The following is a 12,877-nucleotide window of genomic DNA, read 5'->3' as shown; positions in this document are numbered from 1 at the left end:
TATTAATATATTTGGGCTATAAACAATGGTGGCCAGAAATTTTATCTGAAGGCACACACAAGGGAAATTCTCTGTTGGCAAATATCATTTGTAATATTCAATAATGAAGCGATTTCCAGATTTCATCCTAACAGCCCTACAAGCACTGCCTTGCCAATATGATGATCTGATATTATGAGGCTTATGAACTGAAAAGTCCTATATAATAGATGTGATTTTCACAAACCCTGTTCATTTAGCAATCAGTCTGTTTAACAAAAATATTTTCCCTTTGGTGTCAGGTTTTTGTGTAGCGGGTATGCTGTGTTGGCTGTTTCTGAAGAAGGGATGTTTTTCCAAATGTGCATTGTGCTTTGTGGTGGAGTTTTAATATGACCGACCCCGGCAGCACAGGCGGGTGGGTCTTGAGTTCTGGTTCTAAGTACCACCCAGTGCCTGGGTGATTTGCTAGAGGGCAAAGGTCAGAGCTAAGGCAAGAGTAGCAAAATGATCAATGAGCCAGGGTAATGCAGGTACAGGATCCAGGCAAATCCATTAGGGTGGGTGAAGGCCTAGGAAGGAGGCCAGGAGCCGGCTTTCCTGTTTTGATTTGGGGGGATGAGTTTCTAGCAGGAGAGTGATGAGGTATGGGGCAGGGGAGGTAGAGGACTGGTAGGGTAAGAATACTATAATCAGAAGGTTCAGATTCACCCTGGTTTGGACTCTGGACCTGGCCTATCATATGTGAAAGGCGGGCCTAACAAACTTAGGGTTGGCTCAGCAGGAAGCTCTGACAGTGAGCATCATAAATGAGAGTGATGATGGCTAAGAGCTCATGCTGGGGAGCCTTTGATTCAGGTGGGTAGGCATTTGGCTCTCAAAGCCTGTCAGGGTGGGATGCTCAGAGCTTCAGAGTTCTCAGTGGGGACACACATTAGGAGCCCAAGGCAGCCTGAAGTCATGTAGGAATCTGGCTCCCTCCAGGCCCACAAGGTTGGGTATGTGGCCTTTGGCTTGGCCAACCATAGTTTCATGTCCTGATATAATCACCCTGGCAAAATTTCAAAAATGGTGAAGTGTGCCATGCACTTCTCTCTCCTTCCTTCTCTTAACTTCTTACCTCTTTTATCACGTCTTTACCAGCACTCCTCAGTTAACAATGTCACTAGTCTTGGCCCCTGAGTCTTAGGGGGAGTTCTACTTCTTAAAATAACCTCTTGGCTCCCCCATCCCATGTATCAAATTTGTCTCCACCGTGCCTCGGTCCTCTTTGAAATTCTTGGTTTATTGTGTGTATTATTTGCTAATAACAAAGTGCTACGGATTGGGCAGCTTAAACAACAGAAATTTATTTTCTCACAGTTCAAGAGGCTAGAAGTCCGAGATGAAGGCCTTGGCATGGTTGGATTTTTCTGAGGCTCTCCTTGGCTTGTAGTTGTCCGCGTTCTCCCTGGGTCCTCACATGGTCTTTCCTCTATGTGTACCTTTGTCCTAATCTCCTCTTCCTGTAAAAACACCAGCCATGTTGTATTAGAGCCCACCCAAATGACCTGATTTAATTTTAATCTTTAAAGACTCTATCTCCAAATAAGATTATATTCTGAGGTACTAAAGATTAGAGCTTCAACATATGAATTTGGGGAAGATACAGTTTAGCCTATAACACTGTCCAATAAAGTAATAGCGTGGTATACTATTCTTCCAGAGGTATTTTGATTCTAACAAAGAGTTCATAGACTCAGAGACTAGAAGAGACTTTAGAGATCATCTGGTTAATCTTCAGCTTCAATTCTATAAGCCAAAAGCTGAAATTGCTACTGATGGGGTTCACGGACAATAGGATTTGATTGTTGAGTGACATATTTTTTACACTGATATTTTAGACAAATTTTGCATGCAGGGGGAGAGTTTTTCAACCCTTGCATATGTCTGTTTCTACTTAGAATAGTGCTTGATGCAGTATACGCATTCACAGATATTAAATCACAGGATAGCTGATCTTCCCACATTATTACCAAGATTACTTTTGTTGGAGAGTTTAGTGTAATGGGCCATGGAAAAATCTTTTTCTGCATTCCAGAGTTTCCCACGACACTTCTGGAAATAGGGTGAAATGAGTAATCACATGACCCAGGGCTGGCCAATCACAGTATCTTTTCCTGTTGGCAAGTGTTTGATTCAAGGAATGGGTATGTGACCCAAGCAGGACCATTTGGAGTCCTTCCCTGGGACTGTCGTGGGAGAGAAAAAGGTGTTCTCCCTTTTCTGGGGCTGCCAAGGTGGAGGTGCTCTGCGTGTGGAAAGAGCTTGTCCACAGGAGAAGCAAGGGAGGAAGATGAGCAGAGACACTGAGAAACAAGAGACAGGAAGAAAGAATCTTCAGAAGACTGAGGTCCTCTCAGTTATGAGAACTCCTAGGTACCTACCCTTCTCCTCCATCTTTTTTAACTTAAGCTAGTTTGTTGAGTTTCTTTTACTTGCAACAACAAAAATCCATGCTAACCCACTCATTCAACTGAATCATTATGCTTATTAAATCACGTATTATTGCACATATTATTATATGTGTTTATTAGTTAACCATGTTCATTTGGCTCTATAAATCAGAGGTCTAAAGCTATTTGGTTAATAATGTTATCCCTGACTCAGACATGGAGTGGAGGACACTAAAGATTGTTTCCTCAAGACCTGTTGGTGGTTTGAGTAGGGGGTTCCTTGGTAATTCAGAATTCAGAACTGGGGCTTGAGATTTGGGACATATGGACTGAATACGTATCAGATCATCTCAATATTTCTAAACTGTGAAAGACAGTCATTAATGACACTGATCTTGTGTCTCCTCTGCTTGCCAGACACTGTGTTAGGTGATGCTGAATCACCAAGTTGTCTGTAACAAGCAGCAGTATCCAGCCTCCTAATGCACAGAGAAAGTATATTTCTATAGGAAGAAAAATAGTTTAATCCAAATGTACTGAGATCAAATGAGCATTCAGATAAATGTGTATAAGACCAACATACTAACCTGAAATCATTAAAACAAGTATGTGTTAACACTGGAACTTCAAAAGCAAAAAACATAAATTCAGAAGAACTCCAGGGCCAATGAATTTAATGTTCCCAGGGAACCCTGAAGGTCCAAAACATGTAGTCACATGTAATTTTTCTGAGGTAAGAATTTGAAGCCCACTCCCTGAAGGATGGGCATGAAGCCGGAGGTAGCTGGGATGCAGTTGAACTTGGCCATCTGAACACAGCTTCTAAATTCTCTGCTTGAAGTCACATGGTGACTCTTGTTACTTTTCTTAGTGTTCAGTGGCCCAGAAAAGAGAACCACCCATTAGAACAGGTGAAGGAAGTAGAGGCGTTTAAGACTGACTGGTCTTACTCAGAGAGTGGACATTTCAGAAGACAGCAGCACGTTGGATTTGATGGAGACACTCATCTGTGAAGCAATAGCCCACTCTAGATTGTTGTCAGAAGTAAGAGTGATTCTTAAAACTGCGTAAGGTATACTCTTGCTTTTATGCCAGAGTTGCTGATAAACAAAAAGACAAAACTTGAATAAATTTGAGAAGTCATTGATCTTTGATGTGAAGATTTGCCCAGGAAACACAAAGACAAAACTTGAATAAATTTGAGAAGTCATTGATCTTTGATGTGAAGATTTGCCCAGGAAACACATGATTCTCAACAGAAATATGGCTCAAGAACAATGTATTTTAATTAGAATGTTGAAAGACTTTAGTACTTTGTTTATAGAGTCATTAAACATTTGAAGGGGTCACTTTATTTTTTAGTTATGATTTACTTCGTTTGGTGCAAGAAGCAATATCTTAGAATGATATTTGCAAATGTGGGGACTCTTGCTAATGTTGAGGATTTACTGTGGAAGAAACAGCAAGAATTTCAGCTTCAAGTCCCTTTTCAGTTCAATTAGATCTTCATGGCATAGACTAGGCAGAGAAAATCCTGCATGCCCTTGACTGCCTCAAGGTACTGTAGCAGCTCTCAGGGTATCTGCCCTAATGGCAAGGTGAAAATTCCCCGTCTGCCATTTGGAAGGGAGCAAAGCTGGTAAGAGAGCTATGAGAAAGTGTAGGCTTTTAAAGATACTATTTTAAAGGGGCGCCTGGATGGCTCAGTCATTAGGCGTCTGCCTTCGGCTCAGGTCATGATCCCAGGGTCCTGGGATCGAGCCCTGCATCGGGCTCCCTGCTCAGAGGGAAGCCTGCTTCTCCCTCTCCCACTCCCCTGCTTGTGTTCTAGCTCTCGCTTTCTCTGTCAAATAAATAAATAAAATCTTTAAAAAAAAAAGATACTATTTTAAAAGGTATTTCACAGCCAATAAGCGGTGAGTCCTGAGAGAGTTCTACCCAAGGGATTAACTTCGGGTGAAGTAACAGACCTAATAACATCATTATAGATTTGGACAGTAATGACTAATTTTTTCTCTTAATTTACCCATTACCACAAAACCTCTATTTTGCCGAAGCATTCAGATACCACCATTTAAGCTAATATGTCCTGTCATACTCATGGGACAAATATGACTCCTCCAGGCTTCTAAGGATAGATTGGAGCATGCTCATTCCTGACCATGTGGGGTCCAAACTCCCCAGTCTCCAGACAACATGGCAGAGCCTGAGACTTAGGAGATGTGGGTTCTGGGCCCACCTCACCCCTTCCTAACTGCGTGACCTTGGCCAAGACACTCAATCTGAGCCTCTGTTTTCTCATCTGCCAAAAGGGGATAATAATGTCTATACTGCCTAGGTCATGGGTTGTCATAAGCATTAAATGTGAAAATGTGAAAATAACTTGACAATGGTCAAGCATCATGCAAGTGCCAGGCATTGTTGCTATGTCCTTCTCAATACAACAGTACAGTTTCAGTGGACTTATTGAGTTATTTTTATTTCCTTGATTTCTGTGGGAAAATACTTACCCTCCACCTACAAAAGTGTGGGTTTTCTACCCCCAAAGTCTCTTTTGTCCTTCCTATTAGTTGGGAAGATTTCAGCATTGTTGATGTTGTCATTCTGTGATGGAATGGCTGCTGGGGTGGGTGGGTGGGTGGTGGTGGTTGTGAGGTTGATAGACAGATGGCTCCCTAACTTTGCCGCTGACACAGTCATCCGAAGAACCAGAGCAGATCCCAGCCACTCATGCTTGATCTGTATCCCTCTACCTAGCTCCCTCTGCGTGAATTACACCATTTCAGTCCTATTCCTACGTGAGGATACGGGGCACAGGCCTGTACCTTGGGCCAAGCCACAAGGACACATATGCACAATGTTGAGAGATTGCAGCTTTGTCTCACTTGATCCCACAAGTCTGACTTCTCAACCTGTTTTATTCTCCTCAACCCTGGGAGAAGGGAGAGCAACATTTTTTAAGCACCTCTTCTGGGCCACTCTTAGGGATAGACGCTTTAAATTTATAATTTCACTTAATCCTTACCACAACCTTATGAAGTGGGGTTCATTGTAACCCCATTGACAGAAGAGAAGAAATAAGGTTCCAGAAGATTGACAGTCTTGCTTGATGTTGATGGCAATAATTGGACCCAGCTCTGTCTAAAGCTTCCCTGCACCAGAGGGGCCAAACTTCTGACTAGGAGGACCTCTTCTAAGCACAAATGATTTTATGGATCCCCCATGTGATATGGTTGTGTTCTTAGTAACCTTTTTAAAGCAAATATATTAAGATGGCACTATGAATTTAATTATACTTTAAATTGATGCTTATTTTATTAACCACCACAATGTCACGTACCTCTGGAAAATGGAAATGCTCACACACATAATACATTCCACAGATTCTAGGCAATGCCTGCTGCATGGTTGGATTTGTGGACCTCTTCTAGTAGCTCCAGGCCTTCTCAGGGGACTGCGGCTACAGGTGGGGGACTCCTCCATTGCATTCCTGAGGGAGCATGGCCTTTCTGCAGATGCCTGCTGGCTGAGACTGCTGGTTGACCCCAATGTCAATTCCCCCATTTCTGTAGGATTGGCATTTTAACTGGATTTGTAGCCACCAATAAAGACTAAATTTCTCAGACTCCTTATGACCAAGTCTGTCCATGTGTCAGAGTTCTGACTACCAGGGCATGAGTACAGGTGATGGTGTGCAACTTCTGGGTTCTGTGCACTTAGAGCAAGGAATGTTCGCTTTCTCTTCCTCCCCTCCCACAAGTTGCCTGTAGAGATGGTGGTGAACCAGCTTGGACCACAGGGGTGGGGGCCCCACCCTTATAATGGAGGAGCTACAAGCTAGAAGATTCCAGAGTTACCATCCCAGGTTGGACTCGGTGCAAGAACTATCTTCTTTAACCTAATGTTATTTGGTTCGGTTAGACTTTTTTTTTTCCCTTTTCTACAACAGCTGAACCTATATCCTCACTAAAATAGTCTTCCACTAGAAGCTGGTGATGAACTCCCAGTCACTCTTCCGAAGATCTTAATTAAAATGTTTCCTTAATTAAAGCATCTTTAATCAAATCCGTTAAGAGTATGGACCCTGGAGTTAGAGGAGATACGGCTTTAACCGGGTCTGCTGTGAACCAGCTGCATGACCCGGGAAAGTTACGGCACCCTCGCCAAGTCTCATCTCTTTCTATCTTCACTTGAGTGCCTGGGGCCGAGCTATCATTTTCTCTCATCTGGCTGCTACAGTAGCCTCCTGACTGGCCTGTCGTGCCCTTTCCCAATCCAGTCTCCATAATGACCTGTTAAAAACACATCACAATGTATAACGATGTATGTCCCGCTCCTGCTTAAAGCACTTTGCTGGTTGCCCATTTTTGGAGGGGGGATAATATACAGACTCTTTACAGTGGCCAGCCCTGCCTGGGATTAACTGATTGGCACTCCCTTGTGTAACCTTGGCTCCTGGCCGCCGTGTCTCCCTGACTGCGTGCCCTACTTCACTGCACGTCCGCTGCTGTGCCCGCCTTCACTCCATTCCTGGAAGACACAAGCGCTTTCTTGTCCAGAGGCCTGTACCTACTGCTCAGTCTGCCAGCAGCTCTAGGTATGACTGGCTCCTTTCTTTCCTTCAACTTAAAGCGTTGTCTTCAGAGAGGTCTTCAGCGACCCCCCTCCCAACTAAAATAGTACCCCCAGTCCTCACTCCCAAGTTTCTCTGTCACGGCACTCTTGCCTCCCTAACACTTACCACAAGGTAGAATGATTTGACTGTTCACTAGTTTACTAACAGTCTAGAAAGTAAGCTTCCCATAACATATTTTGTCTAGAACAAATAAATGAATGAAGGCCTCTGTTTTCCCATCTACCAAACAGTTCCTACTGCACAAATGTGTGTTGGGATGTATGAGGGAATGTAGTCCATTGTGTGAGACCAGTGCTGAGCAGAGTAAGCAGCCATAGATAATAGCCACCGGGCTCATCCTGCCTATGTAAGAGCCAGTTCAACAACTTTTATTTTCCTTGCTCCTTCTTGAACCCTAGTATCCCTCCACTTTTTCTCTGTCATCTTCCCCCAGCTCATGTTCTGAATATCTTTGATCTTTTCCTATGCTTGGTTCATACCCTTTATCCTCAGTCAACTTCTCAGCACCCCTTTCCCTCCTACACCCACCCTCCCCCTCCCATAGTGAGTCCCCAGTTGTCCTCAGAAAGCTTTGTCTGACTTTCCCCAGTGGGCCACACTATCTGTGGTGTTAGGTTTCATGGGGTCCCAGGACTACACACCCTGAGCCTGCTGCCTTAGCCTTCGGAGTCATGAGTAGGGGATTGATGGGGCTCTTTGGCTGATGGTTGGAAATAAAGACTCCTCCCACCCCCCATGAAGGACTCTCTTCCATTTAGTGCCCTTGGGCCCCACATCTCCTCACCCTGCATGTCCCAGCACACTCACCATGAAGCATTGCTTTAGGTGGGTTGTTCCCAAGAAGCCTCTGAGAATTGGGGGTGGGCTTGGTCTGTTCCATCTTCAGCAGGTTTGCTTCCTAGCCTCTTTCCAGAGAAGTGAACCCCCTCACGCTGTCTCCTGGGAAACATTGATTGGAGAGAGAAAAAAATCTTATTTCCTTTTATTTCTCATCAAGTTGGCTCATTACGTGCTGCTGTTCATATATTTGAACTTGCCAAATTAATATCTGAACTTCGTTGTGCTGACCCTTTTAAGTTAGTTTTTTTTTTAAATAAGTCACCACTTTTGAAGGACTATCCTTTTTTTAGACCATGTACAAGGAATCTATCATCTGCAAATAATTAGACAGTGGGAATTATATTGTATTGCTAATGAGCAGATGTGCATACTTATAGTGGAGGAACAGCTGCACACATAGAAAATGCAAAAACGACCGAAACTCGGCATTATGAATTCTGAAAGGGATTTCATTCTTTTAAGAATTTCGGAAACAGAAAAAAATGAAACAAAGCATTTAACTGATATTTTTCTTTATTAATTGTTCTTTCAGTGGCACTTTTCCTTGCATAACATTATCATACATGTACATAGTATCATTGCTATTTGCAAATGCGCTATTTGCACTTTCAAATCCCTCTCTCTTGTAATACTGTAGAGCTTATGTTTAACATTTTTCCTTTGCCTTTCTAGTTCTGTAAGGGTTTGGTGCCTCTAAATTGAATGAAAGACTCTTACTGGATGTTTTTTTCTGGGCTGGGCATTGTACTAGGCGCTTGAATGTATGTGATCTCAACCCGTGAGTAGGTGGTCGTACACCCATTTTACAGATGAATAAACAGGCCTAGAGAGGTGAAGTGATTTGTCACAAGCCAGTTATTGTACGTGAAAGAGCTGGGATTTGGACCTAAGGGCTCATTTAATTCTAAACCTTGTGTTTTTTCCGTTGTATGGTACACAGTTCCACGTCGTTAAACATTGTTATATGCTTTCAGCCAACAGAAAACCCAACACACCAGGACTGGAAAGAGCTGCACATTATCCAGTGAGAAGTTTCTGTCCTCACGAGCTCCTCAAAATATCCATTACAATTTTATAATCCTGTTAAGCATATGTAAGATGAAGTTCAAAGGGTCTGGCTTTTGAAAACTTGAAGAATTCCACATATTTTAGATAGGAATGGTTAGGTCATTTAAAATTATAGTTATAGTTAAAGCAGTTCCTACAGGGCATCAAAAGGGCATACCATAGGGCATAGTGAAAGCAGTTCGAATTTCCTAAAGAAAATTAGAATTATTGTGAATTGACGAGTAATTAGAATACTATACATCAAGGGTGCCTGGGTGGCTCAGTCAGTTAAACATCTGCCTTCAGCTCAGGTGATGATCCCAGGGGCCTGGGATCAACCTCCGCATTGGGCTCCCTGCTCAGCAGGGAGCCTGCTTCTCCCTCTTCCTCTGCTGTACTCCCCACCACTTGTGCTCTCTGGCTCTCTCTAGCTCTCTGTCAAATAAATAAATAAAATCTTAAAAAAAAAAAGAATACTACACATCAAAACCTATAGGACATATTAAAGCAGTTCCTAATATATATATATTTCATATATATATATATTTAATTTATTTGAGAGAGAGAGAGACAATAAGTGCCCTCCTTAATACCCATCACCCATTTAACCCATCCCTCCACCTACCTCTCCTCCAGCAACCCCGAGTTTTTTCTCTATAGTTAAGAGTCTGTTTTATGTTTGCCTCCCTTTCTTTTTTTTCCCTCTCTGTGTTCATCTGTTTTGTTTCTTAAATTCCACATATGAGTGAAATCATATGGTATTTGTCTTTCTCCAGTTGACTTATTTCGCTTACATTCTAGCTCCATCCACATTGTTGCAAATGGCAAGATTTCATTCTTTTTGATGCTAAGTAATATTCCATTGTAGATATATATACCACAACTTCTTTATCCATTCATCAGTTGATGGACATTTGGGCTCTTTTCATAATTTGGCTATTGTTGATAATGACTGCTATAAATATCAGGGTGCATGTGTCTCTTCAAATCAGTATTTTTGTATCCTTTGGGTAAATACCTAGTAGAGCAATTGCTGGGTCAGAGGGTAGTTCTATTTTTAACTTTTTGAGGAACCTCCATACTGTTTTCCAGAGTGGCTGCACCAGTTTGCATTCCCACCAATAGTGTAAGAAGGTTCCCCTTTCTCTGTATCCTTGCCCACATCTGTTGTTTCCTGGGTTGTTAATTTTAGCCATTCTGAGAGGTGTGAGGTGATATCTCATTGTAGTTTTGATTTGTTGTTTTGATTTTGATCATCATCCCTGATGATGAGTGATGTTGAGCATCTTTTCATATGTCTGTTAGCCATCTGTATGTCTTCTTTGGAAAAATGTCTATTCATGTCTTCTGCCTATTTTTTAGCTGGATTATTTGTTTTGGGGTGTTGAGTTTGATAAGTTCTTTATAGATTTTAGATACTAACCGTTTGTCACATATGTCATTTGCAAATATCTTCTCCCATTCTGAAGGTTGTCTTTTAGTTTTGTTGATTGTTTCCTTCACTGTGCAGAAGCTTTTTATCTTGATGAAGTCATAATAAATGAGAGGTGGTTCAAGATGGTGGCATAGGAAAATCTTGCAGTCATCTCCCATAGACACACCAAATATACAGTTATACATGGAGCAATTCCCTCTTAAAAGAACCTGAGAACTAGCTGAACAGCTACTCCACAATAAAGGATCAAAAGGCCACATCAAGATATATAGGAAAGTCATAGAGTCTTTCCCCAAACCCCACCTTTGGTGTAGTGACCTGCCACTGAGAGGGGTCTCACAAATATGGAACTCCTCCCTGAGGAGTAAGGGGCTTGTGCCTCACATGAGGCATCCCAAACCTTGGGACCTGCCCTGGAGAGATGAGCTACCAAAACCTCTGGCTTTGAAAACTTGTAGGGCTTACATCTAGGAGAACCAGAGGGTTGTAGGGATTGGAGGTTCTGTTCTTTAAGGGCTTGCATGCAACTTACTCACCCTGGATCCAGTTCAAAAGCAGTAGTTTGAAAAGAGCCTAGACCATATGTAAAAGAGATTGATTTGCTAATCTTAAGGTATCTGCCAGAGGGGCAAAAGCCTGTTGGGACTCACTCTAGGGACAGAGGCACTGGTGGATGCCATTTTAGCACTCTCACTCAACCTGCTAGCACGCACCTGCTGAGCTGCTGCTGGGCCCCACGAGAGGTGGTGGGTAAGCACTCTGTGCCCCTGCACTGTTCTGATAGCTCTGCCCCTTCACACCACTCCCTTTGCCACACCTGAGGTGGGGACAGTGGCCCTCCTCCTTGCTGCTGCTGCAACCCTGCCAGATGCAGTGGGCAAGCACCCTATGTCCCTAAACTAGCAGGTGCATGCAGCCCACACAGGGGATGCCCATTGAGTATGGGGGCTGTCGTGGCCAGAGAGGATTGCTCTTCTGGGTCCCACAGGTCTGAAACAATCACAGAGAAAATTCAAGAAACAACCAAGAATTAGGGCAAAGTTAAATGGTACGGTTTGACACCCATACAGGGCCATGCCTTCAAGACTTGGAGGGATAACTGTCTCATGTAACACATAGAAACAAACAGAGGGTCAAGAAAATAAGGAAACAGAGGAATATGTTTTAATGAAAGAACAAGATAAAACCCCAGGAAAAGACCTTAATGAAACAGAGAAAAGTAATAAATACCTAATAAAGCATTTAAAGTAAAGGTCATAAAAATGTTAACCAAACTCAGGGGAAGAATGGATGGAAACAGAAAGAACTTCAACAAAGAAATTGAAAATATAAGAAAGTACCAAACAGAAGTCACTTGAGCTGAAGTATATAATAACTGATTTTAACAATTCACCAGAGGGTTGAACATCAGACTAGATGAAGCAGACTAGATGAATCAGTGATCTGGAAGATAGGGCAGTGGAACTCACTGAAACAGAGCAGTGAGAAAAGAAAAAGGAATTTTAAAAGGTGAAGATAGCCCATTTCCTTACACCACACACAAAAATAGACTCAAAATGGTTGAAAGACCTAAATGTGAGACAGGAGGCCATCAGAATCCTAAAGGAGATCACAGGCAGCAACCTCTTCGACCTCAGCCGCAGCAACTTCTTCCTAGAAACGTCACCAAGGCAAGGGAAGCAAGGGCAAAAATGAACTATTGGGACTTCATCAAGATAAAAAGCTTTTGCACAGCAAAAGAAACAGTCAACAAAACCAAAAGACAACTGACAGAATGGGAGAAGATATTTGCAAATGACATATCAGATAAAGGGGTAGTAACCAGAATCTATAAAGAACTTATCAAACTCAACACCTAAAGAACAAATGATCCAATCAAGAAATGGGCAAAAGACATGAACAGACATTTTTCCAAAGAAGACATCCAAATGGCCAACAGACACATGAAAAAGTGCTCAACATTGCTCAGTATCAGGGAAATCCAAATCAAAACCTCAGTGAGATACCACCTCACACCAGTCAGAATGGCTAAAATTAACAAGTCAGGAAATGACAGATGCTAGCAGGGATGCAGAGAAAGGGGAACCCTCCTACACTGTTGGGAATGCAAGCTGGTGCAGCCACTCTGGAAAACAGTATGGAGGTTCCTCAAAAAGTTGAAAATAGACCTGCCCTATGACCCAGCAATTGCACTACTGGGCATTTACCCCAAAGATACAAATGTAGTGATCCGAAGGGGTATGTGCACCCCGATATTTATAGCAGCAATGTCCACAATAGCCAAACTGTGGAAAGAGCCAAGATATCCATCGACAGATGAATGGATAAAGAAGTGGTATATATATATACAATGGAATATTATGCAGCCATCAAAAGGAATGAAATCTTGCCCTTTGCAACAACATGGATGGAACTGGAGGGTATTATGCTGAGCGAAATAAGTCAATCAGAGAAAGACATGTATCATATGACCTCACTGATATGAGGAATTCTTAATCTCAGGAA

General features: G+C 42.5%; 1 protein-coding gene across 2 annotated transcripts in view; it reads left to right on the top strand.

The window, feature by feature from the left end:
* MSRA (methionine sulfoxide reductase A) overlaps positions 1-12,877 on the top strand; it is a 439,748-nt gene that overhangs the window by 278,755 nt on the left and 148,116 nt on the right. The window lies entirely within an intron of this gene.

The sequence above is a fragment of the Callorhinus ursinus genome, unplaced genomic scaffold, assembly GCF_003265705.2.
Source record: "Callorhinus ursinus isolate GAN/ISIS: 27379988/994484 unplaced genomic scaffold, GSC_fseal_2.0 scaffold4, whole genome shotgun sequence".
NCBI classification, from domain to species: Eukaryota; Metazoa; Chordata; class Mammalia; order Carnivora; family Otariidae; genus Callorhinus; species Callorhinus ursinus.
The sequence above is the reverse complement of the archived record's forward strand: the minus strand, read 5'-3'. Positions and strand labels throughout refer to the sequence as shown.